At 56.3% G+C, this 19,011-nt stretch overlaps 7 non-coding genes across 7 annotated transcripts; all 7 read right to left on the bottom strand.

The window, feature by feature from the left end:
- Nucleotides 1-1,591: 1,591 nt before the first annotated feature.
- On the bottom strand, nt 1,592-1,710 carry LOC149457171 (5S ribosomal RNA). Its single transcript, XR_016313686.1, has one exon. It is a non-coding gene; the product is annotated as a 5S ribosomal RNA (ribosomal RNA).
- A 2,763-nt stretch (nt 1,711-4,473) lies between these two features.
- LOC149457172 (5S ribosomal RNA) lies at nt 4,474-4,592 on the bottom strand. Its single transcript, XR_016313655.1, has one exon. It is a non-coding gene; the product is annotated as a 5S ribosomal RNA (ribosomal RNA).
- A 2,766-nt stretch (nt 4,593-7,358) lies between these two features.
- Nucleotides 7,359-7,477, bottom strand: LOC149457173 (5S ribosomal RNA). Its single transcript, XR_016313741.1, has one exon. It is a non-coding gene; the product is annotated as a 5S ribosomal RNA (ribosomal RNA).
- A 2,766-nt stretch (nt 7,478-10,243) lies between these two features.
- Nucleotides 10,244-10,362, bottom strand: LOC149457174 (5S ribosomal RNA). Its single transcript, XR_016313733.1, has one exon. It is a non-coding gene; the product is annotated as a 5S ribosomal RNA (ribosomal RNA).
- Nucleotides 10,363-13,125: 2,763 nt separating this feature from the next.
- LOC149457175 (5S ribosomal RNA) lies at nt 13,126-13,244 on the bottom strand. The gene has a single exon (XR_016313687.1). It is a non-coding gene; the product is annotated as a 5S ribosomal RNA (ribosomal RNA).
- Nucleotides 13,245-16,007: 2,763 nt separating this feature from the next.
- On the bottom strand, nt 16,008-16,126 carry LOC149457176 (5S ribosomal RNA). Its single transcript, XR_016313656.1, has one exon. It is a non-coding gene; the product is annotated as a 5S ribosomal RNA (ribosomal RNA).
- Nucleotides 16,127-18,892: 2,766 nt separating this feature from the next.
- Nucleotides 18,893-19,011, bottom strand: LOC149457177 (5S ribosomal RNA). The gene has a single exon (XR_016313742.1). It is a non-coding gene; the product is annotated as a 5S ribosomal RNA (ribosomal RNA).

The raw sequence follows: 19,011 nt of genomic DNA on the forward strand, positions 1-19,011 counted from the left end.
AAGCACTGCATGTCTAACCAATGATGCGCTGATTCGCATGTTCCTGAGGGAAATAAGTATTCCATCCCCTATCATTCAGCAGCATTTCTGGCTCCCAGGTGTCTTTCACACAGGTAACAAGCTGAGATTAGAAGCAGCCTCTTAAAGGGAGAGATGCTAATCTCATTTTCTTACCTGTATAAAAGACACCTGTCCACAGGAGCAATCAAACCATCAGATTCCAAACCCTCCACCACGGCAAAGACCAAAGAGCTGTCCAGGGATGTCAGCAACAGGATCGAAGACCTACACAAGGCTGGACTGGGCTACCAAACTATGGCCAAGCAGCTTAGTGAGAAGGTGACAACAGTCGGTGCAATCATTCGCAAATGGAAGAAACACAAAGCAACTGTCAGTCTCCCTAGGACCGGTGCACCGAGCAAGATCTCCCCTCGTGGAGTGTCAATGATCATGACAACAGTGAGGCATCATCCCAGAACTACGAGTGAGGATCTTGTCAATGATCTCCGGCCAGCTGGGACCGCAGTCACCAAGAGAACAATGGGTAACACACTACGCCGACGAGGATTGAAATCCCGCAGTGCCCGCAAGGTCCCTCTGCTCAAGAGAGCACATGTCCAGGCCCGTCTGAAGTTTGCCACTGAACATCTGAATGAGGCAGAGCAGGACTGGTTGAAAGTGTCCTGGTCAGATGAGACCACCAAAATGGAGCTCTTTGGCATCAACTCAACTCGCCGCGTTTGGAGGAGGAGGAGGAGGACGAGGAATGCTGCCTATGACCCCAAGAACACCATCCCAACTGTCAAACATGGCGGTGGAAATATGCTGCTTTGGGGGTGTTTTTCTGCTAAGGGGACAGGACAACTGCACCGCATCAAGGGGACCATGGACGGGGCAACGGAGCGGCAAATCTTGGGCGAGAACCTTCTCCCCTCAGCCAGGGCATTGAAAATGAATGGCGGGTGGCTGTTCCAGCATGACAAGGAGCCAAAACACGCGGCCAAGGCAACAAAGCAGCGGCTGGAGAAGAAGCACGTTAAGCTCCTGGAGTGGCCTAGCCAGTCTCCAGACCTTCATCCGGCTGACAATATCTCTGTGGAGGGAGCTGAAAGTTGGAGTTGCCAAACGTCAGCCGCCAAACCTTCATGATTTGGAGAGGATCTGCCAAGAGGAGTGGGCCAAAATCCCTCCTGAGATGTGTGCAAAGCTGGTGGCCAACTCCAGGTAACGCCTGACCTCTGGGATTGCCAAGAAGGGATTTGCCAGCAAGCACTAAGCCCTGTTTGGTGAAGGGGGTGAGATACCTGTGTTCCCTGGTGAAGCTGCAAATGAGCGCCTGATTTGTTAGCCATGCATTTCTTGTGAGTTTTTTCTTGCTCTTCTGTCTGTGAGTGTTCCGATGCAGCAGCTAGCATTGTATTTTGAGAGGGCTGATTTGTTTGTGAGTGGGCCGAGCTGGCAAACGAGCAGGGGATGAAAAGGTTGTTTGCTTGAGTGCAGGTGTGCAGCAGGAGGGCTTGGAGAGCGGGGAGGTAAAAGCGAATGTGAAAGAGTCATGGAGGAGAGTGACCCCTGCTGGAGGAAAAGCAAAAGCCTACAGCACCTGGTATTCCCAGGCGGTCTCCCATCCAAGTACTAACCAGGCCCGACCCTGCTTAGTTTCCGAGATCAGACGAGATCGGGCGCGTTCAGGGTGGTGTGGCCGTAGGCAGTACTCAGGCTCTCCTTCAAGCCTCTTCTACTTGTCACGGGCAGCCTGGCCTCCGCCTTTCCTCGGCTCTACTACCCAGGACAAGCCGCCTGCTGCTACTGCTCTTTCCTTTTCACCCACCGGCACAACTGACACACACCGCCCCGTCTCTCCTCTCTCACTCACTCTCCTCAAACCCCTGCCTCCCTCCCTCCCGCTGCTTTGCTCCCTCTTTAACCTCTTCCTGACCGCACCTCCTCACGCACAAGCACACCACACCAGCCTGGCCTCAACCGCTCCTCCTTCTCCTTCCCGCCTTCCCCTGGCCTGACTTCAAGCCTTTGGCTCGCAGGGCTGAGCAGCACACCAGCCGCAGGGAGCAAGCTTTGGACACAGCAGCCGCAAAGCGCACCGCAAAGCAAGGGGCCAAGCTCGCTTGCCAGCCAGACCTCTCGGGGCGCCGCACAGCGCTCCCGCCTCCCTGCCCCTGACCCAAACCAAGGCTAGGGACCCTGCTGGCACCGGGGCCTACAAACGCCAGTTCCTTGCGCTCCGGCCCTCGCTCTTTTTCACCGCCCCAGTGGCCGGCTCCCCCTTGCGCACACCACAGGGCCCTGACGCTCAGGCCCCTGCCTCCAGCAGCGGGCCCAGCGCTCTAACCGCCTCAGGGAGCAGGTATCGTGGCCTTCGGCGGCTCTGTTGCTTCTGGCTGGCTTGGGGGGCCGGCGCGCGTGCCTTCCCCGCTGCTGTCCCCCGGCCTGGGGAGCGCAGCGGAATGTGTCGGCGCAAGGCGACTGGAGAGCAGGCGTGAGAGCGCCAAAGCGGCTGAGGAGAGCGCTGGCAAAGGGCTGGGCCGTGGAGCCTAAGCGGGATGCAGGACGGGGCTAGCTGGCTGGGGGGTGGCGTCTGAGCGTTGCTCCGCTGCCGGAGGGGGCTGGATGCGTGGCCAGCTCCTGAGGGACACAGAGAAGAAAGCCAGCGTGTTTTGAAAAGAGCGGGCCGCAAAAGGGAAGCGGGCTCACAAAAGCCTAGGCTGGCCTGAGGACTTTGGGGGAGCTACAGTGAAGGAAAGGAGTATTTCACCCCCTGCTGATTTTGAATCTTTGCCCGCTCACAAACAAATGATCGATCGGTCTAAAAATCCAATGCTAGGTGTATTGACTGAGAGACAGACTAGCAAGAAAACATTCAAAAGCACTGCATGTCTAACCAATGATGCGCTGATTCGCATGTTCCTGAGGGAAATAAGTATTCCATCCCCTATCATTCAGCAGCATTTCTGGCTCCCAGGTGTCTTTCACACAGGTAACAAGCTGAGATTAGAAGCAGCCTCTTAAAGGGAGAGATGCTAATCTCATTTTCTTACCTGTATAAAAGACACCTGTCCACAGGAGCAATCAAACCATCAGATTCCAAACCCTCCACCACGGCAAAGACCAAAGAGCTGTCCAGGGATGTCAGCAACAGGATCGAAGACCTACACAAGGCTGGACTGGGCTACCAAACTATGGCCAAGCAGCTTAGTGAGAAGGTGACAACAGTCGGTGCAATCATTCGCAAATGGAAGAAACACAAAGCAACTGTCAGTCTCCCTAGGACCGGTGCACCGAGCAAGATCTCCCCTCGTGGAGTGTCAATGATCATGACAACAGTGAGGCATCATCCCAGAACTACGAGTGAGGATCTTGTCAATGATCTCCGGCCAGCTGGGACCGCAGTCACCAAGAGAACAATGGGTAACACACTACGCCGACGAGGATTGAAATCCCGCAGTGCCCGCAAGGTCCCTCTGCTCAAGAGAGCACATGTCCAGGCCCGTCTGAAGTTTGCCACTGAACATCTGAATGAGGCAGAGCAGGACTGGTTGAAAGTGTCCTGGTCAGATGAGACCACCAAAATGGAGCTCTTTGGCATCAACTCAACTCGCCGCGTTTGGAGGAGGAGGAGGAGGACGAGGAATGCTGCCTATGACCCCAAGAACACCATCCCAACTGTCAAACATGGCGGTGGAAATATGCTGCTTTGGGGGTGTTTTTCTGCTAAGGGGACAGGACAACTGCACCGCATCAAGGGGACCATGGACGGGGCAACGGAGCGGCAAATCTTGGGCGAGAACCTTCTCCCCTCAGCCAGGGCATTGAAAATGAATGGCGGGTGGCTGTTCCAGCATGACAAGGAGCCAAAACACGCGGCCAAGGCAACAAAGCAGCGGCTGGAGAAGAAGCACGTTAAGCTCCTGGAGTGGCCTAGCCAGTCTCCAGACCTTCATCCGGCTGACAATATCTCTGTGGAGGGAGCTGAAAGTTGGAGTTGCCAAACGTCAGCCGCCAAACCTTCATGATTTGGAGAGGATCTGCCAAGAGGAGTGGGCCAAAATCCCTCCTGAGATGTGTGCAAAGCTGGTGGCCAACTCCAGGTAACGCCTGACCTCTGGGATTGCCAAGAAGGGATTTGCCAGCAAGCACTAAGCCCTGTTTGGTGAAGGGGGTGAGATACCTGTGTTCCCTGGTGAAGCTGCAAATGAGCGCCTGATTTGTTAGCCATGCATTTCTTGTGAGTTTTTTCTTGCTCTTCTGTCTGTGAGTGTTCCGATGCAGCAGCTAGCATTGTATTTTGAGAGGGCTGATTTGTTTGTGAGTGGGCCGAGCTGGCAAACGAGCAGGGGATGAAAAGGTTGTTTCCTTGAGTGCAGGTGTGCAGCAGGAGGGCTTGGAGAGCGGGGAGGTAAAAGCGAATGTGAAAGAGCCATGGAGGAGAGTGACCCCTGCTGGAGGAAAAGCAAAAGCCTACAGCACCTGGTATTCCCAGGCGGTCTCCCATCCAAGTACTAACCAGGCCCGACCCTGCTTAGCTTCCGAGATCAGACGAGATCAGGCGCTTTCAGGGTGGTGTGGCCGTAGGCAGTACTCAGGCTCTCCTTCAAGCCTCTTCTACTTGTCACGGGCAGCCTGGCCTCCGCCTTTCCTCGGCTCTACTACCCAGGACAAGCCGCCTGCTGCTACTGCTCTTTCCTTTTCACCCACCGGCACAACTGACACACACCGCCCCGTCTCTCCTCTCTCACTCACTCTCCTCAAACCCCTGCCTCCCTCCCTCCCGCTGCTTTGCTCCCTCTTTAACCTCTTCCTGACCGCACCTCCTCACGCACAAGCACACCACACCAGCCTGGCCTCAACCGCTCCTCCTTCTCCTTCCCGCCTTCCCCTGGCCTGACTTCAAGCCTTTGGCTCGCAGGGCTGAGCAGCACACCAGCCGCAGGGAGCAAGCTTTGGACACAGCAGCCGCAAAGCACACCGCAAAGCAAGGGGCCAAGCTCGCTTGCCAGCCAGACCTCTCGGGGCGCCGCACAGCGCTCCCGCCTCCCTGCCCCTGACCCAAACCAAGGCTAGGGACCCTGCTGGCACCGGGGCCTACAAACGCCAGTTCCTTGCGCTCCGGCCCTCGCTCTTTTTCACCGCCCCAGTGGCCGGCTCCCCCTTGCGCACACCACAGGGCCCTGACGCTCAGGCCCCTGCCTCCAGCAGCGGGCCCAGCGCTCTAACCGCCTCAGGGCGCAGGTATCGTGGCCTTCGGCGGCTCTGTTGCTTCTGGCTGGCTTGGGGGGCCGGCGCGCGTGCCTTCCCCGCTGCTGTCCCCCGGCCTGGGGAGCGCAGCGGAATGTGTCGGCGCAAGGCGACTGGAGAGCAGGCGTGAGAGCGCCAAAGCGGCTGAGGAGAGCGCTGGCAAAGGGCTGGGCCGTGGAGCCAAAGCGGGATGCAGGACGGGGCTAGCTGGCTGGGGTGTGGCGTCTGAGCGTTGCTCCGCTGCCGGAGGGGGCTGGATGCATGGCCAGCTCCTGAGGGACACAGAGAAGAAAGCCAGCGTGTTTTGAAAAGAGCGGGCCGCAAAAGGGAAGCGGGCTCACAAAAGCCTAGGCTGGCCTGAGGACTTTGGGGGAGCTACAGTGAAGGAAAGGAGTATTTCACCCCCTGCTGATTTTGAATCTTTGCCCGCTCACAAACAAATGATCGATCGGTCTAAAAATCCAATGCTAGGTGTATTGACTGAGAGACAGACTAGCAAGAAAACATTCAAAAGCACTGCATGTCTAACCAATGATGCACTGATTCGCATGTTCCTGAGGGAAATAAGTATTCCATCCCCTATCATTCAGCAGCATTTCTGGCTCCCAGGTGTCTTTCACACAGGTAACAAGCTGAGATTAGAAGAAGCCTCTTAAAGGGAGAGATGCTAATCTCATTTTCTTACCTGTATAAAAGACACCTGTCCACAGGAGCAATCAAACCATCAGATTCCAAACCCTCCACCACGGCAAAGACCAAAGAGCTGTCCAGGGATGTCAGCAACAGGATCGAAGACCTACACAAGGCTGGACTGGGCTACCAAACTATGGCCAAGCAGCTTAGTGAGAAGGTGACAACAGTCGGTGCAATCATTCGCAAATGGAAGAAACACAAAGCAACTGTCAGTCTCCCTAGGACCGGTGCACCGAGCAAGATCTCCCCTCGTGGAGTGTCAATGATCATGACAACAGTGAGGCATCATCCCAGAACTACGAGTGAGGATCTTGTCAATGATCTCCGGCCAGCTGGGACCGCAGTCACCAAGAGAACAATGGGTAACACACTACGCCGACGAGGATTTTAATCCCGCAGTGCCCGCAAGGTCACTCTGCTCAAGAGAGCACATGTCCAGGCCCGTCTGAAGTTTGCCACTGAACATCTGAATGAGGCAGAGCAGGACTGGTTGAAAGTGTCCTGGTCAGATGAGACCACCAAAATGGAGCTCTTTGGCATCAACTCAACTCGCCGCGTTTGGAGGAGGAGGAGGAGGACGAGGAATGCTGCCTATGACCCCAAGAACACCATCCCAACTGTCAAACATGGCGGTGGAAATATGCTGCTTTGGGGGTGTTTTTCTGCTAAGGGGACAGGACAACTGCACCGCATCAAGGGGACCATGGACGGGGCAACGGAGCGGCAAATCTTGGGCGAGAACCTTCTCCCCTCAGCCAGGGCATTGAAAATGAATGGCGGGTGGCTGTTCCAGCATGACAAGGAGCCAAAACACGCGGCCAAGGCAACAAAGCAGCGGCTGGAGAAGAAGCACGTTAAGCTCCTGGAGTGGCCTAGCCAGTCTCCAGACCTTCATCCGGCTGACAATATCTCTGTGGAGGGAGCTGAAAGTTGGAGTTGCCAAACGTCAGCCGCCAAACCTTCATGATTTGGAGAGGATCTGCCAAGAGGAGTGGGCCAAAATCCCTCCTGAGATGTGTGCAAAGCTGGTGGCCAACTCCAGGTAACGCCTGACCTCTGGGATTGCCAAGAAGGGATTTGCCAGCAAGCACTAAGCCCTGTTTGGTGAAGGGGGTGAGATACCTGTGTTCCCTGGTGAAGCTGCAAATGAGCGCCTGATTTGTTAGCCATGCATTTCTTGTGAGTTTTTTCTTGCTCTTCTGTCTGTGAGTGTTCCGATGCAGCAGCTAGCATTGTATTTTGAGAGGGCTGATTTGTTTGTGAGTGGGCCGAGCTGGCAAACGAGCAGGGGATGAAAAGGTTGTTTGCTTGAGTGCAGGTGTGCAGCAGGAGGGCTTGGAGAGCGGGGAGGTAAAAGTGAATGTGAAAGAGCCATGGTGGAGGAGAGTGACCCCTGCTGGAGGAAAAGCAAAAGCCTACAGCACCTGGTATTCCCAGGCGGTCTCCCATCCAAGTACTAACCAGGCCCGACCCTGCTTAGCTTCCGAGATCAGACGAGATCGGGCGCGTTCAGGGTGGTGTGGCCATAGGCAGTACTCAGGCTCTCCTTCAAGCCTCTTCTACTTGTCACGGGCAGCCTGGCCTCCGCCTTTCCTCGGCTCTACTACCCAGGACAAGCCGCCTGCTGCTACTGCTCTTTCCTTTTCACCCACCGGCACAACTGACACACACCGCCCCGTCTCTCCTCTCTCACTCACTCTCCTCAAACCCCTGCCTCCCTCCCTCCCGCTGCTTTGCTCCCTCTTTAACCTCTTCCTGACCGCACCTCCTCACGCACAAGCACACCACACCAGCCTGGCCTCAACCGCTCCTCCTTCTCCTTCCCGCCTTCCCCTGGCCTGACTTCAAGCCTTTGGCTCGCAGGGCTGAGCAGCACACCAGCCGCAGGGAGCAAGCTTTGGACACAGCAGCCGCAAAGCACACCGCAAAGCAAGGGGCCAAGCTCGCTTGCCAGCCAGACCTCTCGGGGCGCCGCACAGCGCTCCCGCCTCCCTGCCCCTGACCCAAACCAAGGCTAGGGACCCTGCTGGCACCGGGGCCTACAAACGCCAGTTCCTTGCGCTCCGGCCCTCGCTCTTTTTCACCGCCCCAGTGGCCGGCTCCCCCTTGCGCACACCACAGGGCCCTGACGCTCAGGCCCCTGCCTCCAGCAGCGGGCCCAGCGCTCTAACCGCCTCAGGGCGCAGGTATCGTGGCCTTCGGCGGCTCTGTTGCTTCTGGCTGGCTTGGGGGGCCGGCGCGCGTGCCTTCCCCGCTGCTGTCCCCCGGCCTGGGGAGCGCAGCGGAATGTGTCGGCGCAAGGCGACTGGAGAGCAGGCGTGAGAGCGCCAAAGCGGCTGAGGAGAGCGCTGGCAAAGGGCTGGGCCGTGGAGCCAAAGCGGGATGCAGGACGGGGCTAGCTGGCTGGGGTGTGGCGTCTGAGCGTTGCTCCGCTGCCGGAGGGGGCTGGATGCATGGCCAGCTCCTGAGGGACACAGAGAAGAAAGCCAGCGTGTTTTGAAAAGAGCGGGCCGCAAAAGGGAAGCGGGCTCACAAAAGCCTAGGCTGGCCTGAGGACTTTGGGGGAGCTACAGTGAAGGAAAGGAGTATTTCACCCCCTGCTGATTTTGAATCTTTGCCCGCTCACAAACAAATGATCGATCGGTCTAAAAATCCAATGCTAGGTGTATTGACTGAGAGACAGACTAGCAAGAAAACATTCAAAAGCACTGCATGTCTAACCAATGATGCACTGATTCGCATGTTCCTGAGGGAAATAAGTATTCCATCCCCTATCATTCAGCAGCATTTCTGGCTCCCAGGTGTCTTTCACACAGGTAACAAGCTGAGATTAGAAGAAGCCTCTTAAAGGGAGAGATGCTAATCTCATTTTCTTACCTGTATAAAAGACACCTGTCCACAGGAGCAATCAAACCATCAGATTCCAAACCCTCCACCACGGCAAAGACCAAAGAGCTGTCCAGGGATGTCAGCAACAGGATCGAAGACCTACACAAGGCTGGACTGGGCTACCAAACTATGGCCAAGCAGCTTAGTGAGAAGGTGACAACAGTCGGTGCAATCATTCGCAAATGGAAGAAACACAAAGCAACTGTCAGTCTCCCTAGGACCGGTGCACCGAGCAAGATCTCCCCTCGTGGAGTGTCAATGATCATGACAACAGTGAGGCATCATCCCAGAACTACGAGTGAGGATCTTGTCAATGATCTCCGGCCAGCTGGGACCGCAGTCACCAAGAGAACAATGGGTAACACACTACGCCGACGAGGATTTTAATCCCGCAGTGCCCGCAAGGTCACTCTGCTCAAGAGAGCACATGTCCAGGCCCGTCTGAAGTTTGCCACTGAACATCTGAATGAGGCAGAGCAGGACTGGTTGAAAGTGTCCTGGTCAGATGAGACCACCAAAATGGAGCTCTTTGGCATCAACTCAACTCGCCGCGTTTGGAGGAGGAGGAGGAGGACGAGGAATGCTGCCTATGACCCCAAGAACACCATCCCAACTGTCAAACATGGCGGTGGAAATATGCTGCTTTGGGGGTGTTTTTCTGCTAAGGGGACAGGACAACTGCACCGCATCAAGGGGACCATGGACGGGGCAACGGAGCGGCAAATCTTGGGCGAGAACCTTCTCCCCTCAGCCAGGGCATTGAAAATGAATGGCGGGTGGCTGTTCCAGCATGACAAGGAGCCAAAACACACGGCCAAGGCAACAAAGCAGCGGCTGGAGAAGAAGCACGTTAAGCTCCTGGAGTGGCCTAGCCAGTCTCCAGACCTTCATCCGGCTGACAATATCTCTGTGGAGGGAGCTGAAAGTTGGAGTTGCCAAACGTCAGCCGCCAAACCTTCATGATTTGGAGAGGATCTGCCAAGAGGAGTGGGCCAAAATCCCTCCTGAGATGTGTGCAAAGCTGGTGGCCAACTCCAGGTAACGCCTGACCTCTGGGATTGCCAAGAAGGGATTTGCCAGCAAGCACTAAGCCCTGTTTGGTGAAGGGGGTGAGATACCTGTGTTCCCTGGTGAAGCTGCAAATGAGCGCCTGATTTGTTAGCCATGCATTTCTTGTGAGTTTTTTCTTGCTCTTCTGTCTGTGACTGTTCCGATGCAGCAGCTAGCATTGTATTTTGAGAGGGCTGATTTGTTTGTGAGTGGGCCGAGCTGGCAAACGAGCAGGGGATGAAAAGGTTGTTTGCTTGAGTGCAGGTGTGCAGCAGGAGGGCTTGGAGAGCGGGGAGGTAAAAGTGAATGTGAAAGAGCCATGGTGGAGGAGAGTGACCCCTGCTGGAGGAAAAGCAAAAGCCTACAGCACCTGGTATTCCCAGGCGGTCTCCCATCCAAGTACTAACCAGGCCCGACCCTGCTTAGCTTCCGAGATCAGACGAGATCGGGCGTGTTCAGGGTGGTGTGGCCGTAGGCAGTACTCAGGCTCTCCTTCAAGCCTCTTCTACTTGTCACGGGCAGCCTGGCCTCCGCCTTTCCTCGGCTCTACTACCCAGGACAAGCCGCCTGCTGCTACTGCTCTTTCCTTTTCACCCACCGGCACAACTGACACACACCGCCCCGTCTCTCCTCTCTCACTCACTCTCCTCAAACCCCTGCCTCCCTCCCTCCCGCTGCTTTGCTCCCTCTTTAACCTCTTCCTGACCGCACCTCCTCACGCACAAGCACACCACACCAGCCTGGCCTCAACCGCTCCTCCTTCTCCTTCCCGCCTTCCCCTGGCCTGACTTCAAGCCTTTGGCTCGCAGGGCTGAGCAGCACACCAGCCGCAGGGAGCAAGCTTTGGACACAGCAGCCGCAAAGCGCACCGCAAAGCAAGGGGCCAAGCTCGCTTGCCAGCCAGACCTCTCGGGGCGCCGCACAGCGCTCCCGCCTCCCTGCCCCTGACCCAAACCAAGGCTAGGGACCCTGCTGGCACCGGGGCCTACAAACGCCAGTTCCTTGCGCTCCGGCCCTCGCTCTTTTTCACCGCCCCAGTGGCCGGCTCCCCCTTGCGCACACCACAGGGCCCTGACGCTCAGGCCCCTGCCTCCAGCAGCGGGCCCAGCACTCTAACCGCCTCAGGGAGCAGGTATCGTGGCCTTCGGCGGCTCTGTTGCTTCTGGCTGGCTTGGGGGGCCGGCGCGCGTGCCTTCCCCGCTGCTGTCCCCCGGCCTGGGGAGCGCAGCGGAATGTGTCGGCGCAAGGCGACTGGAGAGCAGGCGTGAGAGCGCCAAAGCGGCTGAGGAGAGCGCTGGCAAAGGGCTGGGCCGTGGAGCCTAAGCGGGATGCAGGACGGGGCTAGCTGGCTGGGGGGTGGCGTCTGAGCGTTGCTCCGCTGCCGGAGGGGGCTGGATGCGTGGCCAGCTCCTGAGGGACACAGAGAAGAAAGCCAGCGTGTTTTGAAAAGAGCGGGCCGCAAAAGGGAAGCGGGCTCACAAAAGCCTAGGCTGGCCTGAGGACTTTGGGGGAGCTACAGTGAAGGAAAGGAGTATTTCACCCCCTGCTGATTTTGAATCTTTGCCCGCTCACAAACAAATGATCGATCGGTCTAAAAATCCAATGCTAGGTGTATTGACTGAGAGACAGACTAGCAAGAAAACATTCAAAAGCACTGCATGTCTAACCAATGATGCGCTGATTCGCATGTTCCTGAGGGAAATAAGTATTCCATCCCCTATCATTCAGCAGCATTTCTGGCTCCCAGGTGTCTTTCACACAGGTAACAAGCTGAGATTAGAAGCAGCCTCTTAAAGGGAGAGATGCTAATCTCATTTTCTTACCTGTATAAAAGACACCTGTCCACAGGAGCAATCAAACCATCAGATTCCAAACCCTCCACCACGGCAAAGACCAAAGAGCTGTCCAGGGATGTCAGCAACAGGATCGAAGACCTACACAAGGCTGGACTGGGCTACCAAACTATGGCCAAGCAGCTTAGTGAGAAGGTGACAACAGTCGGTGCAATCATTCGCAAATGGAAGAAACACAAAGCAACTGTCAGTCTCCCTAGGACCGGTGCACCGAGCAAGATCTCCCCTCGTGGAGTGTCAATGATCATGACAACAGTGAGGCATCATCCCAGAACTACGAGTGAGGATCTTGTCAATGATCTCCGGCCAGCTGGGACCGCAGTCACCAAGAGAACAATGGGTAACACACTACGCCGACGAGGATTGAAATCCCGCAGTGCCCGCAAGGTCCCTCTGCTCAAGAGAGCACATGTCCAGGCCCGTCTGAAGTTTGCCACTGAACATCTGAATGAGGCAGAGCAGGACTGGTTGAAAGTGTCCTGGTCAGATGAGACCACCAAAATGGAGCTCTTTGGCATCAACTCAACTCGCCGCGTTTGGAGGAGGAGGAGGAGGACGAGGAATGCTGCCTATGACCCCAAGAACACCATCCCAACTGTCAAACATGGCGGTGGAAATATGCTGCTTTGGGGGTGTTTTTCTGCTAAGGGGACAGGACAACTGCACCGCATCAAGGGGACCATGGACGGGGCAACGGAGCGGCAAATCTTGGGCGAGAACCTTCTCCCCTCAGCCAGGGCATTGAAAATGAATGGCGGGTGGCTGTTCCAGCATGACAAGGAGCCAAAACACGCGGCCAAGGCAACAAAGCAGCGGCTGGAGAAGAAGCACGTTAAGCTCCTGGAGTGGCCTAGCCAGTCTCCAGACCTTCATCCGGCTGACAATATCTCTGTGGAGGGAGCTGAAAGTTGGAGTTGCCAAACGTCAGCCGCCAAACCTTCATGATTTGGAGAGGATCTGCCAAGAGGAGTGGGCCAAAATCCCTCCTGAGATGTGTGCAAAGCTGGTGGCCAACTCCAGGTAACGCCTGACCTCTGGGATTGCCAAGAAGGGATTTGCCAGCAAGCACTAAGCCCTGTTTGGTGAAGGGGGTGAGATACCTGTGTTCCCTGGTGAAGCTGCAAATGAGCGCCTGATTTGTTAGCCATGCATTTCTTGTGAGTTTTTTCTTGCTCTTCTGTCTGTGAGTGTTCCGATGCAGCAGCTAGCATTGTATTTTGAGAGGGCTGATTTGTTTGTGAGTGGGCCGAGCTGGCAAACGAGCAGGGGATGAAAAGGTTGTTTGCTTGAGTGCAGGTGTGCAGCAGGAGGGCTTGGAGAGCGGGGAGGTAAAAGCGAATGTGAAAGAGTCATGGAGGAGAGTGACCCCTGCTGGAGGAAAAGCAAAAGCCTACAGCACCTGGTATTCCCAGGCGGTCTCCCATCCAAGTACTAACCAGGCCCGACCCTGCTTAGTTTCCGAGATCAGACGAGATCGGGCGCGTTCAGGGTGGTGTGGCCGTAGGCAGTACTCAGGCTCTCCTTCAAGCCTCTTCTACTTGTCACGGGCAGCCTGGCCTCCGCCTTTCCTCGGCTCTACTACCCAGGACAAGCCGCCTGCTGCTACTGCTCTTTCCTTTTCACCCACCGGCACAACTGACACACACCGCCCCGTCTCTCCTCTCTCACTCACTCTCCTCAAACCCCTGCCTCCCTCCCTCCCGCTGCTTTGCTCCCTCTTTAACCTCTTCCTGACCGCACCTCCTCACGCACAAGCACACCACACCAGCCTGGCCTCAACCGCTCCTCCTTCTCCTTCCCGCCTTCCCCTGGCCTGACTTCAAGCCTTTGGCTCGCAGGGCTGAGCAGCACACCAGCCGCAGGGAGCAAGCTTTGGACACAGCAGCCGCAAAGCGCACCGCAAAGCAAGGGGCCAAGCTCGCTTGCCAGCCAGACCTCTCGGGGCGCCGCACAGCGCTCCCGCCTCCCTGCCCCTGACCCAAACCAAGGCTAGGGACCCTGCTGGCACCGGGGCCTACAAACGCCAGTTCCTTGCGCTCCGGCCCTCGCTCTTTTTCACCGCCCCAGTGGCCGGCTCCCCCTTGCGCACACCACAGGGCCCTGACGCTCAGGCCCCTGCCTCCAGCAGCGGGCCCAGCGCTCTAACCGCCTCAGGGAGCAGGTATCGTGGCCTTCGGCGGCTCTGTTGCTTCTGGCTGGCTTGGGGGGCCGGCGCGCGTGCCTTCCCCGCTGCTGTCCCCCGGCCTGGGGAGCGCAGCGGAATGTGTCGGCGCAAGGCGACTGGAGAGCAGGCGTGAGAGCGCCAAAGCGGCTGAGGAGAGCGCTGGCAAAGGGCTGGGCCGTGGAGCCTAAGCGGGATGCAGGACGGGGCTAGCTGGCTGGGGGGTGGCGTCTGAGCGTTGCTCCGCTGCCGGAGGGGGCTGGATGCGTGGCCAGCTCCTGAGGGACACAGAGAAGAAAGCCAGCGTGTTTTGAAAAGAGCGGGCCGCAAAAGGGAAGCGGGCTCACAAAAGCCTAGGCTGGCCTGAGGACTTTGGGGGAGCTACAGTGAAGGAAAGGAGTATTTCACCCCCTGCTGATTTTGAATCTTTGCCCGCTCACAAACAAATGATCGATCGGTCTAAAAATCCAATGCTAGGTGTATTGACTGAGAGACAGACTAGCAAGAAAACATTCAAAAGCACTGCATGTCTAACCAATGATGCGCTGATTCGCATGTTCCTGAGGGAAATAAGTATTCCATCCCCTATCATTCAGCAGCATTTCTGGCTCCCAGGTGTCTTTCACACAGGTAACAAGCTGAGATTAGAAGCAGCCTCTTAAAGGGAGAGATGCTAATCTCATTTTCTTACCTGTATAAAAGACACCTGTCCACAGGAGCAATCAAACCATCAGATTCCAAACCCTCCACCACGGCAAAGACCAAAGAGCTGTCCAGGGATGTCAGCAACAGGATCGAAGACCTACACAAGGCTGGACTGGGCTACCAAACTATGGCCAAGCAGCTTAGTGAGAAGGTGACAACAGTCGGTGCAATCATTCGCAAATGGAAGAAACACAAAGCAACTGTCAGTCTCCCTAGGACCGGTGCACCGAGCAAGATCTCCCCTCGTGGAGTGTCAATGATCATGACAACAGTGAGGCATCATCCCAGAACTACGAGTGAGGATCTTGTCAATGATCTCCGGCCAGCTGGGACCGCAGTCACCAAGAGAACAATGGGTAACACACTACGCCGACGAGGATTGAAATCCCGCAGTGCCCGCAAGGTCCCTCTGCTCAAGAGAGCACATGTCCAGGCCCGTCTGAAGTTTGCCACTGAACATCTGAATGAGGCAGAGCAGGACTGGTTGAAAGTGTCCTGGTCAGATGAGACCACCAAAATGGAGCTCTTTGGCATCAACTCAACTCGCCGCGTTTGGAGGAGGAGGAGGAGGACGAGGAATGCTGCCTATGACCCCAAGAACACCATCCCAACTGTCAAACATGGCGGTGGAAATATGCTGCTTTGGGGGTGTTTTTCTGCTAAGGGGACAGGACAACTGCACCGCATCAAGGGGACCATGGACGGGGCAACGGAGCGGCAAATCTTGGGCGAGAACCTTCTCCCCTCAGCCAGGGCATTGAAAATGAATGGCGGGTGGCTGTTCCAGCATGACAAGGAGCCAAAACACGCGGCCAAGGCAACAAAGCAGCGGCTGGAGAAGAAGCACGTTAAGCTCCTGGAGTGGCCTAGCCAGTCTCCAGACCTTCATCCGGCTGACAATATCTCTGTGGAGGGAGCTGAAAGTTGGAGTTGCCAAACGTCAGCCGCCAAACCTTCATGATTTGGAGAGGATCTGCCAAGAGGAGTGGGCCAAAATCCCTCCTGAGATGTGTGCAAAGCTGGTGGCCAACTCCAGGTAACGCCTGACCTCTGGGATTGCCAAGAAGGGATTTGCCAGCAAGCACTAAGCCCTGTTTGGTGAAGGGGGTGAGATACCTGTGTTCCCTGGTGAAGCTGCAAATGAGCGCCTGATTTGTTAGCCATGCATTTCTTGTGAGTTTTTTCTTGCTCTTCTGTCTGTGAGTGTTCCGATGCAGCAGCTAGCATTGTATTTTGAGAGGGCTGATTTGTTTGTGAGTGGGCCGAGCTGGCAAACGAGCAGGGGATGAAAAGGTTGTTTCCTTGAGTGCAGGTGTGCAGCAGGAGGGCTTGGAGAGCGGGGAGGTAAAAGCGAATGTGAAAGAGCCATGGAGGAGAGTGACCCCTGCTGGAGGAAAAGCAAAAGCCTACAGCACCTGGTATTCCCAGGCGGTCTCCCATCCAAGTACTAACCAGGCCCGACCCTGCTTAGCTTCCGAGATCAGACGAGATCAGGCGCTTTCAGGGTGGTGTGGCCGTAGGCAGTACTCAGGCTCTCCTTCAAGCCTCTTCTACTTGTCACGGGCAGCCTGGCCTCCGCCTTTCCTCGGCTCTACTACCCAGGACAAGCCGCCTGCTGCTACTGCTCTTTCCTTTTCACCCACCGGCACAACTGACACACACCGCCCCGTCTCTCCTCTCTCACTCACTCTCCTCAAACCCCTGCCTCCCTCCCTCCCGCTGCTTTGCTCCCTCTTTAACCTCTTCCTGACCGCACCTCCTCACGCACAAGCACACCACACCAGCCTGGCCTCAACCGCTCCTCCTTCTCCTTCCCGCCTTCCCCTGGCCTGACTTCAAGCCTTTGGCTCGCAGGGCTGAGCAGCACACCAGCCGCAGGGAGCAAGCTTTGGACACAGCAGCCGCAAAGCACACCGCAAAGCAAGGGGCCAAGCTCGCTTGCCAGCCAGACCTCTCGGGGCGCCGCACAGCGCTCCCGCCTCCCTGCCCCTGACCCAAACCAAGGCTAGGGACCCTGCTGGCACCGGGGCCTACAAACGCCAGTTCCTTGCGCTCCGGCCCTCGCTCTTTTTCACCGCCCCAGTGGCCGGCTCCCCCTTGCGCACACCACAGGGCCCTGACGCTCAGGCCCCTGCCTCCAGCAGCGGGCCCAGCGCTCTAACCGCCTCAGGGCGCAGGTATCGTGGCCTTCGGCGGCTCTGTTGCTTCTGGCTGGCTTGGGGGGCCGGCGCGCGTGCCTTCCCCGCTGCTGTCCCCCGGCCTGGGGAGCGCAGCGGAATGTGTCGGCGCAAGGCGACTGGAGAGCAGGCGTGAGAGCGCCAAAGCGGCTGAGGAGAGCGCTGGCAAAGGGCTGGGCCGTGGAGCCAAAGCGGGATGCAGGACGGGGCTAGCTGGCTGGGGTGTGGCGTCTGAGCGTTGCTCCGCTGCCGGAGGGGGCTGGATGCATGGCCAGCTCCTGAGGGACACAGAGAAGAAAGCCAGCGTGTTTTGAAAAGAGCGGGCCGCAAAAGGGAAGCGGGCTCACAAAAGCCTAGGCTGGCCTGAGGACTTTGGGGGAGCTACAGTGAAGGAAAGGAGTATTTCACCCCCTGCTGATTTTGAATCTTTGCCCGCTCACAAACAAATGATCGATCGGTCTAAAAATCCAATGCTAGGTGTATTGACTGAGAGACAGACTAGCAAGAAAACATTCAAAAGCACTGCATGTCTAACCAATGATGCACTGATTCGCATGTTCCTGAGGGAAATAAGTATTCCATCCCCTATCATTCAGCAGCATTTCTGGCTCCCAGGTGTCTTTCACACAGGTAACAAGCTGAGATTAGAAGAAGCCTCTTAAAGGGAGAGATGCTAATCTCATTTTCTTACCTGTATAAAAGACACCTGTCCACAGGAGCAATCAAACCATCAGATTCCAAACCCTCCACCACGGCAAAGACCAAAGAGCTGTCCAGGGATGTCAGCAACAGGATCGAAGACCTACACAAGGCTGGACTGGGCTACCAAACTATGGCCAAGCAGCTTAGTGAGAAGGTGACAACAGTCGGTGCAATCATTCGCAAATGGAAGAAACACAAAGCAACTGTCAGTCTCCCTAGGACCGGTGCACCGAGCAAGATCTCCCCTCGTGGAGTGTCAATGATCATGACAACAGTGAGGCATCATCCCAGAACTACGAGTGAGGATCTTGTCAATGATCTCCGGCCAGCTGGGACCGCAGTCACCAAGAGAACAATGGGTAACACACTACGCCGACGAGGATTTTAATCCCGCAGTGCCCGCAAGGTCACTCTGCTCAAGAGAGCACATGTCCAGGCCCGTCTGAAGTTTGCCACTGAACATCTGAATGAGGCAGAGCAGGACTGGTTGAAAGTGTCCTGGTCAGATGAGACCACCAAAATGGAGCTCTTTGGCATCAACTCAACTCGCCGCGTTTGGAGGAGGAGGAGGAGGACGAGGAATGCTGCCTATGACCCCAAGAACACCATCCCAACTGTCAAACATGGCGGTGGAAATATGCTGCTTTGGGGGTGTTTTTCTGCTAAGGGGACAGGACAACTGCACCGCATCAAGGGGACCATGGACGGGGCAACGGAGCGGCAAATCTTGGGCGAGAACCTTCTCCCCTCAGCCAGGGCATTGAAAATGAATGGCGGGTGGCTGTTCCAGCATGACAAGGAGCCAAAACACGCGGCCAAGGCAACAAAGCAGCGGCTGGAGAAGAAGCACGTTAAGCTCCTGGAGTGGCCTAGCCAGTCTCCAGACCTTCATCCGGCTGACAATATCTCTGTGGAGGGAGCTGAAAGTTGGAGTTGCCAAACGTCAGCCGCCAAACCTTCATGATTTGGAGAGGATCTGCCAAGAGGAGTGGGCCAAAATCCCTCCTGAGATGTGTGCAAAGCTGGTGGCCAACTCCAGGTAACGCCTGACCTCTGGGATTGCCAAGAAGGGATTTGCCAGCAAGCACTAAGCCCTGTTTGGTGAAGGGGGTGAGATACCTGTGTTCCCTGGTGAAGCTGCAAATGAGCGCCTGATTTGTTAGCCATGCATTTCTTGTGAGTTTTTTCTTGCTCTTCTGTCTGTGAGTGTTCCGATGCAGCAGCTAGCATTGTATTTTGAGAGGGCTGATTTGTTTGTGAGTGGGCCGAGCTGGCAAACGAGCAGGGGATGAAAAGGTTGTTTGCTTGAGTGCAGGTGTGCAGCAGGAGGGCTTGGAGAGCGGGGAGGTAAAAGTGAATGTGAAAGAGCCATGGTGGAGGAGAGTGACCCCTGCTGGAGGAAAAGCAAAAGCCTACAGCACCTGGTATTCCCAGGCGGTCTCCCATCCAAGTACTAACCAGGCCCGACCCTGCTTAGCTTCCGAGATCAGACGAGATCGGGCGCGTTCAGGGTGGTGTGGCCATAGGC

Source organism: Staurois parvus, unplaced genomic scaffold (genome assembly GCF_062004578.1).
Source record: "Staurois parvus isolate SC_StPar_1 unplaced genomic scaffold, SC_StPar_1.0 ptg000333l, whole genome shotgun sequence".
NCBI classification, from domain to species: domain Eukaryota; kingdom Metazoa; phylum Chordata; class Amphibia; order Anura; family Ranidae; genus Staurois; species Staurois parvus.